Genomic DNA, 16,425 nt, shown 5'->3' with positions numbered 1-16,425 from the left:
CTCTTGCTATATCATTACTGCCCTGCTTGCTTCAACTGAGCAGATGGGCTTCATATTTACATCTTGGGGTATCCTATTGGGAATATAGACTCTTGGCAGTTATTCCCAATGTTCTTCATTCATCCTTCCCAGGAGCACTCCCACGCCATGATGAAGCAGCACAGCGGGACTTGAAGAAGAGTGATTTCAGGTGAAAGGGGAGATTTTAGAAACTATGTATATAGGATAGTAAAAAAAGATGTTATTTCTAAAATCGCAATAAAAATTTAATTTCTCAAGAATATTTTGAATATTTCTAAGAAAGCTGTTCTGGAACTCTTGAAAGAAACACATATCAAATAAAGTAACTATGCATTTAATATTATTGTTCATAATATTTTATATACCATTTAATATCCACTTTGTTAAATTATCAAGTATCTGTGAAATTCATCAGTCTAACCTATCTCTCCTAAAAATGTCTCCAGTTCTAAACAGATTTATAAGGAAAGGTGTTTCCAGTACAATATAGTGATCATATATCATAGCCCAACTTTCTCATTAGGCAAGAAGGTTTAGGGATTTCAAACTGTAGATCATTGTCAAGGTTATTGAAGGCTGATGGTATTTTCTGTAATAGAATAACAAGTTGCACATATATACAGGCTGAACATTCAATGAAGAGTTCATATTACTCTCCTACAAATACTTTTCTGCCGTCAAATTTTCAGATAAATTCACAATTACAGGTAGTCCACAACTTAGGACTGTAATAGAGCCCCAAATTTCTGTTGCTAAGTGAGACATTTGTTAAGTGAGTTTTGCCCCATTTTATGATCTTTCTTGCCATATTTCTTAATTGAATCACTAGAGATGTTAAGTTAGCAATTAGTTAGAATAGTTAGAATCACTAAGTTAAGTGAACCTGGCTTCCCGTTGACTTTGCTTGTCAGACGGCGGCAGAAGGAGATCAAATTACCACAGGACACTGCAACCATCATAAATATATGACAGTTGCCAAGCATCAAAAATTTTGACCCATGACCATGGGGATGCTGTAATGGTCAGAGCAGAGGTGGTATTCAGCCAATTCTGACAGGTTCTGGAGAACTGGTAGCGGAAATTTTGAGTAGTTCGGAGAACCGGAAAATAGGCTGGACTCACCCCCACTGTCTCCCAGCTGATAGGTATTGGTATAGGTATTTTATTATCTTCTTCTGTGATCTTCTTTTGTTGCCCTGAACAGGAGAATGGAGCTGGAAAGTAGGTTAGTGCGGAGGAAATGGGAATTTTGCAGTATCCTTTGCCTGCCATGCCCACAAAGCCACACCCACAAAGTCAAGCCTTGTCCACAAAGCCATGCCCATAGAACCAGTAGTAAAAACATTTGAATCCCACCACTGGGTGAGACGTGTGAAAAACACTCATAAGACATGTTTTGACTGCCATTGTAACTTCAGTGCCATTGCACAGGATTACCTGTGCATAGAATTTATCCAGATAGTCCAACCTCAAAGGATTTCAAAGGTAACAGCTCAAAGGGCTCAAAAATTGTCCTCTCTTCATTTGCTGAGAAAGACAAAAGGAGAAGCCACTTATCATTCAAGAGTTGCAGGACATGCTTGGGCATGATGTGGCAAATCACCATGTCTTCCTGGGGTTATTGAAACACAATCCAAGCAATCAGCTCTCCCTTTGTCTGTTTTAAGAAGCATGGCCTCTGGGAACTCACCCTGCTCAACTTACAGAAACCTGAGACAAGATTTCAGACAAACGTTTAAAAGAGTAAAGAGGCTCTTTGTGATTATCTTGACCAATCTGCTGACCTCATAACAATATTATTTTTGTCTTCAGTCTAAATACCTTTTACTGCACTGAAGTGACAAATTGCATGATTTTCATTGGATATTTGTTGGATACAATCTAGTGTTCAATTAAACAAACATCCTATTTTACAATTTATTGGGAGTTGTGTATTGATAGATTGTATGGAAATGTTAAGAACAATGGAGAGGGTTTTAAAGCTTAGACTTGTAGCTAAATCTTATTTAGCAATGTTAACATTTTGATTGAGATACACTGACCTCTAGTGGTTCTTCACAATTTTCACTGTTTACATGAAATAGGTACACAATAGCTGTAGGTATGGTGGGGGGGGGGGGGACCTTTTTAAATAATTCTTTCTAGAATCAAAGTTCAGACATACTTGCTGTTACTTAAAATGAGAGAGCAGAAGAACGAAAATTAAATACAAGTATTTGGTAGGGTCCTATTTCAAAGTGAATGTCAGCCCCTATCTTTAAAACGCTCAAATCTCTAATCATCTTAGATCTTCAAGTATTATAATATATGAACATCTGGATTAATAAAAAATGTCAGCTTATGAAATATTAGACAACATTGGCACCCAGTGGCTGAACACCATTAATCACATGATATTCCCTTGAGGTGTAACTAATTCAACCTTTTTAAATATTGTTTAAGATATTTTGCTTTCTTAGAGCTACTATGCTGATGAGTTTTTAAAAAAGGGTGTTTAGGGCTTCTATACATAAAAAGTTACATTATAACAGTAATTTCCAGCACCATAACTTCCACAGAGGTTAATTTACAAATCACCGGTTTTCATTTAGCTGCACTCTCCCTTCTTTCACTTAGAGCTGCTCAGATATTTCGGATTACAGTTTTCATAATGTCCATTCATTGAGGGTGCTGATTGAAAAAATAGAAGAAATGTGATTCAGAATATTTGCAGGTGATTAGGTGACATACCTTCAAGGTACACCAAGATTAGGACACCAAAGTTATAAAAACTAATACTACTTTATTATAAGGTTACAGCAGAGTGGGGGTGTTCACATAATTTTACCAGCGGTTTGCCATGCACCAAAACTATGACCATGAGCATGCACATGCTCTCTTTGTGAGTGTGTGCGCCCTCTGCGCACGTGCACACCCTTCCATGCATGCACTTTGCTTGCATATGCAGTGTGCATGGATGCACGCGGCTTAGAAAACATTGCTAAATAGGACGGTATAGACCTGGGGACCTCACCCACAAGGTCACCACTACAGGTTCTCCCGAACCGGTTTGAACTGGCTGAATACCACCAGTGGGTTACAGTAATGAACTCTTGCAAGTCTGAATGTTCTTCACTGCTCTCTCGCCTTATCTCCATGAGGACTAGATAAAATCATTGCAGAGATGCTTTCTCAAATTACATTTCCTCTTCAGGTTCTGATTTGTTTTACATGACCATTGAGCCAGATTGCCTTTCTTTGAATCAAACTCAGATCCTAGTGATTTCATGAAAGTTTTCTTCATAACAATTTGGAAATTCTTTTCTTCTGGACTTTTTTTTCTGTTTAAATATTTCATATTCAGCCTAACCGCTTGGACCCTGGTTTCCCAACCATATAATGACGAAGTTTATTTCTGATTAGTTTTGTCCAGTATGAACAGGTTGATATAATTCCTAATAACATCTGAGCCAAACATTATTTACATTAAAATTAATTATCCAAACATCATTTACATAAAAACATTTTAATACCCAGTTGATTTATACTTATTTGTTCATTCGAGAGCACTTTTTCTTTCATTTTTCTCCCATCAATTATAATTCTCTGACTGGTCTTAGAGTAACTGGCTGATCCAGTTCCTCAAATAAGCTTCCATCACTGAGAGCAGACTTGAAACTTAGACTTACCAACATCTTAATTACTACACTGCTGTGATAATTAAAAGAAAACCAGGCAACCCACTTTACTCTCTTTGTACAGTTATCAGTAACTTTTCTGTTCAGGCAGAATGCAGTCTTTCCAAAAAAATATTTGGGAAAACAAGACAAGACCATAACACTATATGTTGATACAGGGGTGAAATCAACTTACCTTTGCTACTGGTTTGCATGTCCGTTCATGCGCAGACCATCAAAAATGGGATGTGATGACGTCTGGGCGGGTGAGCGGAGCATCCCTCCATCAATGGATAGAACCGGATAAATAGCACCACTGTGTTGATATATACACAGACACGAGTCATAGCAGCAGCTGGATCAAAAGACAAATTTAGATAGGTTATTGACTAGATAAAACAACCAAGGGCTGTCCTGGTAGATTAGCCAAAAACAATTGCTGGGCCTCTCAAATTCTGTTGTCAGCATTGCATTGCATGCTTCTTGCAATGGTCCATCAGGTCCAGTGGTAGGTTACAGGTGGTACGCCCCAGTATGGGCATACCATAGCCAGCCCAGAGCACCAGATACCGTTCCGGTACAGTGCTCCGGAGGACCCACCCACCAGCCTGAGCTCCTTACCGGTGTTTAAAGGCTTCTGCGCTTTCACGGAGGTGCATGGTGCATACAGCATCTGTGGAACGCTCCACGGAGCAGCTGGAGCATCACGGAGGTACTAAGATGCATGCGCGCACTACACGCGTGTGCACGCGTACTGTGTGCATCCATGAGGGCGCCGCCGGCCCCATTCCAACTGTACTTGTTGGAACAGGATTTGCAACACCCCCCCCCCCCAAATCAGGTCAAAGTATTTGATTCAAGCCTGAGTCTCCTTGTGTTCATGAATTGATCAAATTGACCAAAGTACAACCAGACTGAAGTCTTATACCAAACAGAATATTCCTTCTTTTTTATATGACATAAAATTATTGATATTATTCTGATCAAATGTGCTTGCCAAAACAGGAACCAAACTGGATGGAACACATGTCCATATTGTATAATATTGTGATAATTTACTACTGTGCCAGATTCGTGCCTGATGGAGATGAAGTAAACACTTAGAAAAATGAGGACTGTGGTAGTATCTTAAGAAGGCCTTTAGATGGCAGTCTAAGCTTAAGGCTCTCAAAAAAAATTAAATTTCAGGAAAAAATGCATATGAATATTTTGCTCTGGCTGGTTTTAATTTTCCGGCACCAGCATAACAAAACACAAGATCGATCTTTTAAGAAAAATAACCATGAATATTAAAAGCCCTGGTCATGTGGCTGGCATGACTAAATGCCGAAGGTGCACGGAACACTGTTACCTTCTCACCAAAGGTGGTTCCTATTTTTCTACTTGCATTTTTACATGCTTTTGAATTGCTAAGTTGGCAGAAGCTGGGACAAGTAATGTGAGCTCACTTCATTAGGCAGTTATAATAATATCCTGGAGTCCTTGAGTGCTGGGGAAAAGGAACTTTTAAATATAATTAAAATGTTCATATATTTTTTTTATTCTAGGGTTCACCATGGAGCAAAATCCAATTCCAACCTAGAAAACTGAACTCAAATGTCACCTGCATTTTAGAAAAATCTGAAAAGAAATTAACAAGTAATGCTTGTGTTAATAAATTTGTATAAGAAAAGAACACCATAAAAGAGAACCCATAAAACTAAATGAATTGTAATTTCAATAGATTCCACCAATATACAAAATATCTTAAGTCTTGGATAGGACTGCAAACTATATATTGAGTAGTGCAAAACTAACGATACAGATCTAACTGTGTCCTGCCATTAAGTAATTTGTCATGTATTGAAGCAAAGACGTACCATTCTCCTGTAAAGTTAAATATAAAATAATGGAGGGGGAGAATCATTAAGGGTGAAACAGTGTCACTTACTTAGATACAGCCAATACAAACTTCCTTTCAGAAAGAAGACAAAGACCAGCCTGTCTTCTCTAGAACAGTCACCAAAGGCATGGTTGTATGCAAGTTAAATAGTTCACTGCAATAAGGGATGCTCACACTTCTGTAAACCGCAACAATTCTACAACTAAGTCTGCCTTGCTGAAAAAACATAAATATGAAACTCAGCAAGCAATGGCTACTATTTCCTTGCAAAAATGAGGGGGGTTTGTGTTAGAGCTGTGAAAGGAAGGAGTCAAAATTATGCAAGATTCAGACAAACAAGAGATAAATGATATGAACAGTTTAATCCTATACTTTTATGCTTTGTGAAGGAGTACATTGCTAGCTATCTAGCACTGTGTATTTATGATTAAAGGGATTTAAAATGACATTTACCTCCTGCACTAATCCCATTTATTTTGCACTAGCTGGATACCTGTGCTTCATGACGAAACTATGTGATTGGGCAATGCAGGGAAAATCTGGTTCACTCCGGTTAAATCTGGTGACTCAGTGGTGGTCGGTGATTGAAACACATAGGGGAATAGGGGAAACACATAGCGCTCCTGCCGCTTTGAGTCCGGAAGCAGTTCCATAGGTTGAAAGCGTAGACATTTTGGTGAGGGTACCGACATTTAGTGCTGTAAGGAGCCCCAGCTCCTGAGTGAAGGAGTGGAATGTCTGCCAGTTTGGACTGAGGTAACAGAATGGGAGGCAACTGGCAGCTGGAACAGAGGTCTTTTCAGGTGATAAGGGGGAGTGGAATGTCTAACTCCTTAGTATCAGACCGTGTTAATTACTGTATCAGAATTACTAATGATCTGATGGTCATTTTGAAAAACCCTTTATTAGCGAGAAACTAGAAGCCACGAGGAACATAGGTGCCAAATTTCAAGTTTGTAGGCTTTACAGTTCTGGAGATTTCATGATGAGTGAGTAGTATTTGGCTTTTATATATACACCCATATTTTTCAGAGTATGAGACGCACCCAAATTTGAAGAGGCAAATTAGAAAAAAAAAAGTTTTTGCACTCTGCAGACCTCCCAAAAGCAATGTTTTTGAAAATGCGCGAAATAGACCTTTTTTGTGTCCAGGAGGCTTATAGGAGGCTTATAGAGTGCTCCTGGGGACTGGAGGGGGGCAAAAAATGGCCCATTTTCACTTATTTCCCTCCCTCCCCTCTGGAAGCCTCCTAAGGCTATTCATGGCCATTTTTGGTGAAGGGGGCAGGGTTCCAGGAGTCAAAAAATGCTGTATTCAGTGTATAAGATGCAGCCAGATTTTCACCTCTTTTTTGAGGGAAAAAGATGTGTCTCATATTCTGAAAAATATGGTATTTAGATTTCTCCTGAATGAAATAGAAATCATGGCACAGTTTCATTAGCGGATGGGTTAACCATAATCTGCATTTTCTTTCCTATTCAGGAAATGCCTGGATTAACTAAGCCTTCTTAAGCATAGAATGTGCTTCTACATAAAAAGTGGGAGGAAAGATTGAAGACAAGAAAATAGCCTTCACAATATTTTGAAAAATGTTGAACAAATAGAAAACAGTGAACATTGGACTAGTCTGTACATATTGAACCTCAAAGTAGCACCTGTTAAGGTGTTGTCTCTTCTCTAACATGAAGGGAAGTTCTCTGACTGCCCAAAGTGTAACTTTCCCTGAGGTATTAATATCTGTTCCCATAGTTTAGCAACAGTATGACAAAATTAATTATGAAGACTCAGCTCCATCAGAGGCCAAAAGATTGAGGAAGGTTGAGATGGGGGAAAGGACGAATAAGCTGAATTCATGCTTCAGAACTATGGGGACGACCACACGTATTAGCAATAAGCCAAGAATTTTAGGCATCCAAAAATATTCTTTTTCACAGATGGGTTTATCTGTGAGGATATAAAGTAAGCTTAACATCCAAGTACCAGAAATAAATACTTCCTAAACTCACTGAATTCAGTGGTGCCATTTTGTTTTTATTAATGAATATTTGTGACGGAATACAGGAACCACATGGACAATGAACCTAGTGAGTATAAGAAAAGGCAGCCTATCTCAGAGGTGGGGATGATGGGAAAATTTTTTAAGAAACATTCCATCTTAGATATTGATTGTAAGTTTGTCTGGGAACTTGAACATTTTCAGTTCTTAAGATTATGTTTTGGCCAACTTTAAAATATGGAATCCATGTAGCTCTTGCTTCTTTAGTTTGCCACTATTGTGAGACTTGATATTATGCCAGATATATGACAATTCATATTTACTTACTTTTGGGCTTAGAGGCTATGCAACAAGAAATTGTATACAATAATAATTGAAGAAGACAATAAAAGATAAAATAAACTAAGATGGTGTTCTGGCCCCCCTTCTTTGTCCAGGAATGAAAGCCAAAAGCCATGTAACTAAAAAGGTTTCTTTTAATCAGTCCAAGCTCTTGTTGGCTGCAACCCCAAATAAACCAGATAATTAGTTCTGGCAGAAAGTCCTATAACTCACACCAAAATGCAAACCCAGCTTCTCTATATCTCAAACCACTTATCCAAGTTGGCTTCTTCTTTGCAGGTTATGACTGAACCTTGAATAGGAACTGGAACCTTATAGTGACTAATGTAGTTACTCCAACATTCATGCTTTCCTGCACTGGCTGAGTTTTTCCATCAGCACTCTGGCAGCTGCATTCTGGACCAATTGTATTTATCAAATCATTTCAAATATAGTGATATACGCCAGCGGTGGGATTTACTTACCTTCCCTAGTGGTTCGCAAAACTGAGCATGTGTGTGTGCTTGTGCATGTGCATGTTTTTCTCACACACATACCTCATCTGCACATGCGCACCGCCTTCTGTGCATTTATGTCGGGTGGGTGGATGGAGCCTCCCGCAGCTGCCACTACTGGTTCACCCAAATCAGAGAGAACCGGCTGAATATACACTGATATAATGTAGAACATGTTGTAGCATGTGCTAATCAAGCTATGCATTACCATTACCAATCAGAACTCAATTTTTAAGTAATGTATCTTAAGAAAGAACAGTGAAGTGTGAACAGTTTGGTGCAGGCCGCTCATTCTTCTGAATTCTGAATGGTATTCTGATGATCAAGTCACAATACCTTACATCCTACTGGTCTTATTAGATCTGATACAAGATTAAATATACTTGCCCATCAGATATTGATGTCTACATTATAATTTAGAGACATTATTAGAGCATTTGATTGATTTAAATATTGTTGCTCTTACTGTTCTTATGCAGTATTCTGCAGCAAGGTAGATTTCAGTTTTAGAAGTTTCCTCTTGTCGGGGTTGCCCGTAAGTCTACCAGCCCATTTTGTTTACTTTGTATATGTTTACTTTGGATATCATGATTCATGATCAGAATTTCCAATAGCATTGTTGTGCTGATGATACTCAAGTTTGTCAATCTTTTTAGCAATTGATGGTCATGCAATGTTATTTGCAACTAAATGTCTTGTTAGTATTTCTTCTTGGATGTGCACTCCCTAGGGTTGCAGTATATAAAATAGGGGGTCATATAAGTATTTTAAATAAATGAATATGATATTTTATCCATCCATATTATCTTCTACCTATCTATTTATCTATCTATCTATCTATTTATCTATCCATTCATCCATATTGTATTTATCCATCCATATTGTATCTATCATCTATCTATCTATCTATCTATCTATCTATCTATCTATTCTATCTATCTATCTATCTATCTATCTATCTATCTATCTATCTCTATCTAACCATCCATCCATCCATCCATCCATCATCCATCTCTCCATCTCTCCATCCATCAATCTTCTAACTCTATCTATCTATCATCTACCTTAGGATGTGAGCCATATAAATCTCTGTGAATATATTATTCTAGAGCCTAGGCAGTGATGTACCCAACCTTTTTGTTGTTGGGTACCAAAATGTGAGGGTGCACATGCGAGGTGCCAGCCCCATAATGCAAAGAGGGACAACCCCCCCCTCCATGCTCCCCCCATACATGCTGCATGCTTGCCTCCAAGCTGAGCCTGGTATTTCCTTCCGGAAGCTGGGAAATGCCGTTTTCACCATCCTCAGGCTCCAGGAAAGCCCCAGGAGCCTGGGCAGGGTGAAAAACAGCTCTGGAGAATTTCCTGAAGCTGGGGAGGGTGAAAACAGCATCCCCTGGCCCCCTGGAGCCCCCCCTAGAAGCCAGAAATGGATGGTTTCTGAACCTGGTGGCCCGCTGGACCCATTTCATGCCCTCCCCAGCTTCCAAGGCTTTCCTGAAGCCTGGGAGGGTGAAAGGGCTTCCCCAGCTCTCTGGAAGGCCAAAAAAATCAGCTGGCTGGCTCACGTGCCGGCAGATATGGCTTCATATGCCACCTGTGGCACGCATGCCATAGGTTCGCCATCATGGATCTAAGCATTCCAAATGACTGGATACACCTCCTGGATTCTAAAAAATAACATTGTATAATAGACAGTTATATATTTCTTTATTTGGCTTCCAGAAAATAGCAAAGTAAATTAAAAATAGAAAATCTTGACATACTTGACATAAATACTGTTAAAACAAACTCTCTCTAGATCTAGAACTATGTGTTTCATCTAGAACAGTTTTTTTTTATGGTGGATGGAAATTCTGGGAGTTGAAGTTCACAATCTTAAAGTTGCCAAGTTTGAAAACACTAATCTAGAATTTTATTTTTACCTTTTGGGTGCCATTCATTGTAGACATATGGAATGCACCGGAAGAGCCCAAAATAGTCTTGGTTACTAAGCTAAGGGCTTTTTGTGGGTCTTCAGTGACTCACCATTGTTTCATTTTATTGAGCATAAGTAGTCTCTTGATTACTCTTTTCTATTTCCTTCTCTCCTAATTCAAACATATCCGCATATAAAGCAAGATTTACAACACTCCAGGTAGTACTTTTGTGTTATAAATATAACATTCCCCATTAACTATTGATACACACACCACATAATATAAAGGCTTTTCTTCATCATATCCTTCTAGACAGTGAACTCTTAAGAAAAGTCAATGGAAAATATCATATTTAAAAACACAACTCCAAAGTTACTGTAGTCAAATGTAATACTGTGGGTGAGATTAAAAAAAAAGAATAATAGTAAATTATTTTGGTGTTGCTTTATAATAGACGATGTGTCTTAGTTCTGGTCTAATTTAAAAAATATATATACCTATAACGGAATGCATCAGTATGAAGCAATTTAACAAACATTATTTTATAATGTGCCCCTTGAAATGGATTTAGCTCCCACCTTCCTGACCCTTCGAAAGGGCCTGGAAACCTGTCTCTGACAAATGAGTTGGGCACCTGATGAGGTCTAATCACTCTGGAGGTGGAAGTGGAAAGTAGACTAGGAGGAGATCTCACCTCCATCATTTATATATCGATCTCTTTCTAATCCATTTTTTTGACAATTTTAATGTTGAATGCTTAATGTTTTAAGAGTATAGCTGTTCTACATTGTTGTTTTATAAAGCTGTAAGCAGTCCAGAGTCTTTGACAGTGACATGAGAACCATATACATTTAATAATACATAAATAATAACTGATGATACCACATCCTGTTCTTCTGGAGGCTCTCTCCAGAGTTCTCATATAGATTTTGAAGAAAACACTGAAAACTAGAAAAAAAGTTGTCTAAAAAGGTCAAGTCAAGGAGAGTCCCTTAAGAAGCTTCATTCAAGATAAGGACACCACCCCTTCCTGCAATGAGGCTTAATTATACTTTGTTCTGACCTAGGCTTCCAAGAGCATGAAAAAACCTCTTTTTCCTGACAAAAAACCCTTTTATTGATTTACTGTGAATTCAGCTCATTCACATCCAGCAAAGTCTTTCAAGAGAGGATTTACAGTCATAGACCTTATCTAGGCCGATATCTGCCAAACTTGGCAAGGAGTCTCGGAGAGTCACAAACCAATTAACCAAAATAATTGTCTCCTGCAAACTCCACTCCTCTTTTATCTCCTCTGGGAGGGCCATTCATTGTCCACCTGTGGCCTTATTCCCAAGCCGACCCCTGTTCTTTAGCTGTTCCCTTCATCTGGCAACTCTGTGCATGAGCACACTGGGAACAGGCTCCAGCTGCTCATCCGCCTTGTTAAGGTGACCAGATTTTAAAATTGGTTAAAGTGGGACACCATTGATGGGGGGGGGTTCTTGATTAAAAATTTGGTCCAAAAGCCTCTTTCTCCCAGCACGCACCCCACTGATTAAGTGCTTTCTTTCGCCCGCCTCAGAGCTCGTGCGGGCGAAAGAAAACACTTTAATCAGTGGAGTGCCGGGGGGAGAGGACCTGCGTCGTGCATTCTCTCCAAAAATCAGGACTTTTTAAAATGCCATGGGGACACGGGACAAACTTGTTAGAAATCGGGATTGTCCCGCCAAAAGCACGACGTCTGCCTTGCTGATGTCTGACTCTGAAGGCAGCTGATAGCGGCATATGACTCTGGTCCCTCTCTGCCTCCAACACAGAGCCCTCATCAGAGCCTCACCCTAACCCTAACCACAGATTCCAGGACTGGCCCATGTTTCTCCTCAACCTCTTCACTGTCTGAATCTGCTGCTAGCTCCGCTGGCCACTGGCGGGCCATAACACACTCCTAGGAGCATTAACCAAGCAGAAGCTGCATGGATCCAACAAACAGGTGGCAGAACTCGCAAACCAATTTTTTTTTGCTTCACCTCACATTCACAACTTTTATTTAGTATTAAGTATCTTTAATTAAAGTTCTTATTTCAATCGTGTTTGGAGGTAAGAAACAATTCCATTTTATTTTTCTCAGTTTGTTGGATAAAATATTGTCCTAAGGAATGCAATGAATGTCTATTTTTAAGAAGATACTAACAGCTGAACGTCATCACAAATAGTGTTATCTTCTAAAGCCCACTAAACTAGGAGAAGAGAGATCTATGACCTTAGCGTTTTTAAAGAAGACAAGATCAACCATTGAAATATCCATAATATAACTGAAGTGGAGGGAAGTTAAGGACTATTTCAGCTGCCAGCATCTGAAAAGAAAAAAACTAGGCTTAAAATTTAAACTAGAGAATGAGATATGAAACCTAATGGAGACAAGATGATATAATATATCGTTCTGGAATTTATTGCTGGAATGGCCTAGGTCCTACCTTCAATCAAAATATCCAACCCAGAAAAAAATAATTCTGAAAGAAAATAATATAAAATGGAACAATGAAAAAAGCAAGAAAAGTGAAATACAACTTTGAAATTGAATAACCTATCATTTGTACACATACACACACACATATATATATATTGCTATCCAGTTTTGTGGACTAAACATCCAAAGAAATTAAAACTATTCAGATAAAATACTATTTTTCCAAACGTTATCATATTCTCTCAGTACTTAAGCTTTGGAAATTGATCAAAATCACAAAAGACATATTAATTTTTATCCTCCTTTGCTGGAATGGAAGACAAATTCCTTGAATTTCTCAGATTATCTGTCAATTGATCTCAATAGGTAGATTACTGATCTCTGAATAAAGGAAATTAGTACAAAGGAGCCATGGTGGCACCGTGGTTAGAATGCAGTATTGCAGGTTACCTCTGGACCTGGACTGGACCCTGTGCTGGACCTGTACTGGGCGGTGCTGGTGCGGCGGTCTGCACGGTCTGCACCTCGCCATGAGGAAGGGCGGTTGAGTCTTCACAACAACGTCTGCCGGGACTGGGCGGCTGGTCTTTTGCGCCACCGCAGTCTTTCTAGGCCTCCCCCCTCCTTCTCTCTTGGCATGGCCTCCTTCCTCAGGGACCAGGGCGGTTGAGTTTTCACAACAATGTCTGCTGGGACTGGGCGGATGGTCTTTGCCGCCGCCGCAGTTCTTCTAGGCCTTTCCCTCTCCTTCTCTCTTGGCGCGGCCTCCTTTCTGCTTCGTTGTTGCCGCTGTGGGCAACGTGCAGATGATGGCAGCATTTTCTACTAAACTCTCGGTGCCTGCAACATCTTTTGACTGTGCCCCGCCCGGCTTGTTGAGCCCCTGGGGACCTTTTTGGATTGCCACCACCCGGAGGGGGAGAGAATGACCTGGGTGCCCATCGGGGTTGGAAAATTGGGCGGCTGGTACAATTGCCACCACCATGGCCCTTCCGGATGCCCCTTTCCCCCCTCTCTGTTTGGCTCAGCCTTTGTATTAACGCTGCCTCCTTTCTCTTCCGTTGCTGTTTGATTGGACTTCTTCCCTTGGTGAGTTTGGTGAGTTTCTTCCTCAGCCCATCATCGCTGCTGTGGAGCCTTTTTCTACTCCCCCTGCTTGTCATCTGGCTCCTTTCCATCTGGGCTTTTGAATATCCAGTCTTCTTTGGGACTTCTCTGAGACTTGCTGCCTCAGCCCCAGTCGCTTTGATTATACTAGCCGCGACTGCCCCGGGAATATCAACACCAACTTGGACAGCACTTGCTTAATTCCACCCATTACAGTGCCTTGGACTTTGGACAAGTGGGGGTGCATGTAGGAAGGCCTTCTGCTCCCCTCAAACCGCCCCGACTTTTTGGACCTTCTCAGGCTTACCGGAGAGGGGGAAACAAGACGCCCCCCTGTACACCTCCTGTGGACTGTTGCTGGGTTTCAACCACTTTAACCATCTTAAATGTTAAGAACATTCTTGCACACTCCTAACATCACGCGAACTGCTCTGCTAATTTGTATGTGAAATGTATGTGGAATGTATGTGGTATGTATGTGTTGAGTGGTCCCATGCTTTTAATTATTGTTTTTTACTGTATTTCTGTTATTTAATATTAGTGGGGTATGCATGTGGAGAATGTTAGGCGGTATGTATGGGGGATTGACGAGTGCAGCTGGTGCCCCCTCCACTGAGTGCAGAAGCAGAATGGGATGGAGGCCCAGATCCACCTCTCGTCCCAGAATGGGTAGTATGAATGGCCGCAGGGAGAACGGAGGCCAGGGAGGGGAAGTGGGGCCTATGGTGGCGGGCGATGGGCTGGTGCATTCTGGTCATAGTGGGAGAGGCAGTTTTGATGGGAGTTACTAGGGCTAGCCATTACCGGGGAAGGAGGGTTCGCTACGTTACAGCAATCCCCCTTCCGGCCCTGTTAGCTCCACTCCAGGACCAGATGACGAGAGTTGTCAGGGCCCTGGTCTCAGGCTGCTGTTGCTAAATGCCAGGTCTGTGGTTCATAAAGCTCCCCTCATCCGGGACCTAATGTTAGATGAGGGGGCAGACCTGGCATGTATTACCGAAACCTGGCTGGGCCATGAGGGAGGAGTCCCCCTCACTGAAATGTGCCCAGAAGGGTTTTGGGTGCCTCCACCAGTCACAACACCAAGGAAGGGGTGGGGGAGTGGCAGTCATCATCCGAGAGTCCTTAGTTTCTTGTAGGATCCCTGCTCCGGAGATTGTCGGGTGTGAGTCCCTTCTGGTGAAGTTGGACCTTGGGGGTCAAGTGGGGTTGTTACTAATGTACCTACCTCCCAACTGTGTTACAACAGCCCTGCCTGTGCTCCTCGAGTCAGTAGCCGAGCTGGTGGTTGAGTTCCCCAGACTTATAGTGCTGGGGGATTTCAACCTGCCATCGCTCAGTGACCGTTCTGATGAAGCACAGGAGTTCATGGCTTCCATGACAGCCATGGACTTGACCCAAGTAATTCAGGGTCCGACTCATACAGCGGGTCACACGCTTGACCTGGTGTTTCTCTCGGAGCAGTGGAGACTTGATCTAGATTTGAGGGGCATTAAGATCTTGCCCCTTGTCATGGTCAGATCACTTCCTATTGAGGCTCGACTTTCGGAAGCCAATCCCCCACTGTAGGGAGGTGGAACCGATTAGGTGGTTCTGCCCCAGGCGCCTGATGGACCCTATGGGATTTCAGACGGCACTTGGTGAGATACCTGACTCTCTGGCCCACAGTCCGGCGGAGTCCTTGGTCGCTGCTTGGAATATAGCGGCAGCAGAGGCTCTAAACCTTTACGGCCTCTCCGCGGCAGGGCTCCTTGGTTTACTGAGGAACTCTGGGAGATGAAGCACCAAAAGAGACGCCTAGAGCGATGCTGGAGGGCTAGTAACTCTGAATCCGACCGAACACAATTAAGAGCCTTTATTAGGACTTATCTAGTGGCGATACAGGCGGCAAAATGTGCACATTTTTCTGCTCTTATTGCATCCGCAGAATCACACCCAGCCGCCCTGTTTAGGATAGCCTGCTCCCTCTTGAAAGGGAGGATGCGGACGAACCTCTACAGAGTAGAGTTGAGGAATTTGTTCAGTTTCTGTCGGATAAAATTGCTCGGATTCGGATAGACCTGGACTCCACTTGGACGGTACCAGCCGAGGTACCGGGGGAAGGTCTTGATCAGATTTTATGGAGCGAGTTTCAACTTGTTGCTCCTGAAGAAGTGGACAAGGCCATGGGAGCGGTGAGTGCCTCACCTGTTTACTGGACCCGTGTCCATCCTGGCTGGTCTCGTCCAGCAGGGAGGTGACATGTGGCTGGCTCCAGAGGATTGTTAACACCTCTCTTCGGGAGGGATCCTTCCCGCACCCCCTAAAGGATGCAGTGGTAAGACCCCTACTTAAGAAACCTTCCCTGGATACAGCCATTTTGAACAACTATCGCCCAGTTTCCAACCTCCCCTTCGTGGGGAAAGTGTCGAGAAGGTGGTGGCCTTTCAACTCCGATGGACCTTGAATGAAGCAGATTGTCTGGATCCATTTCAGTTGGGTTTTCAGGCCTGGTTACAGCACCGAAACTGCTTTGGTCGCACTGTTCGATGATCTCTGGCGGGCCAAGGATAGAGAAC

General features: G+C 41.7%; 1 long non-coding RNA gene across 1 annotated transcript in view; it reads right to left on the bottom strand.

Annotated features, from left to right (window-relative positions):
- Nucleotides 1-1,329: 1,329 nt before the first annotated feature.
- LOC116512593 overlaps nucleotides 1,330-16,425 on the bottom strand; it is a 114,248-nt gene continuing 99,152 nt past the window's right edge. The window contains exons 4-5 of the long non-coding RNA XR_004255903.1: nucleotides 3,874-4,032; nucleotides 1,330-2,691 (exon numbers count right to left, since the gene is read on the bottom strand). This is a non-coding gene — a long non-coding RNA (uncharacterized LOC116512593). The remainder of the gene's footprint in view (nucleotides 2,692-3,873; nucleotides 4,033-16,425) is intronic.

Source organism: Thamnophis elegans, chromosome 8, assembly GCF_009769535.1.
Source record: "Thamnophis elegans isolate rThaEle1 chromosome 8, rThaEle1.pri, whole genome shotgun sequence".
Taxonomy (NCBI): Eukaryota; Metazoa; Chordata; class Lepidosauria; order Squamata; family Colubridae; genus Thamnophis; species Thamnophis elegans.
Note: the sequence above shows the minus strand (reverse complement) of the source record. Positions and strands in the feature narration are given on the sequence as shown.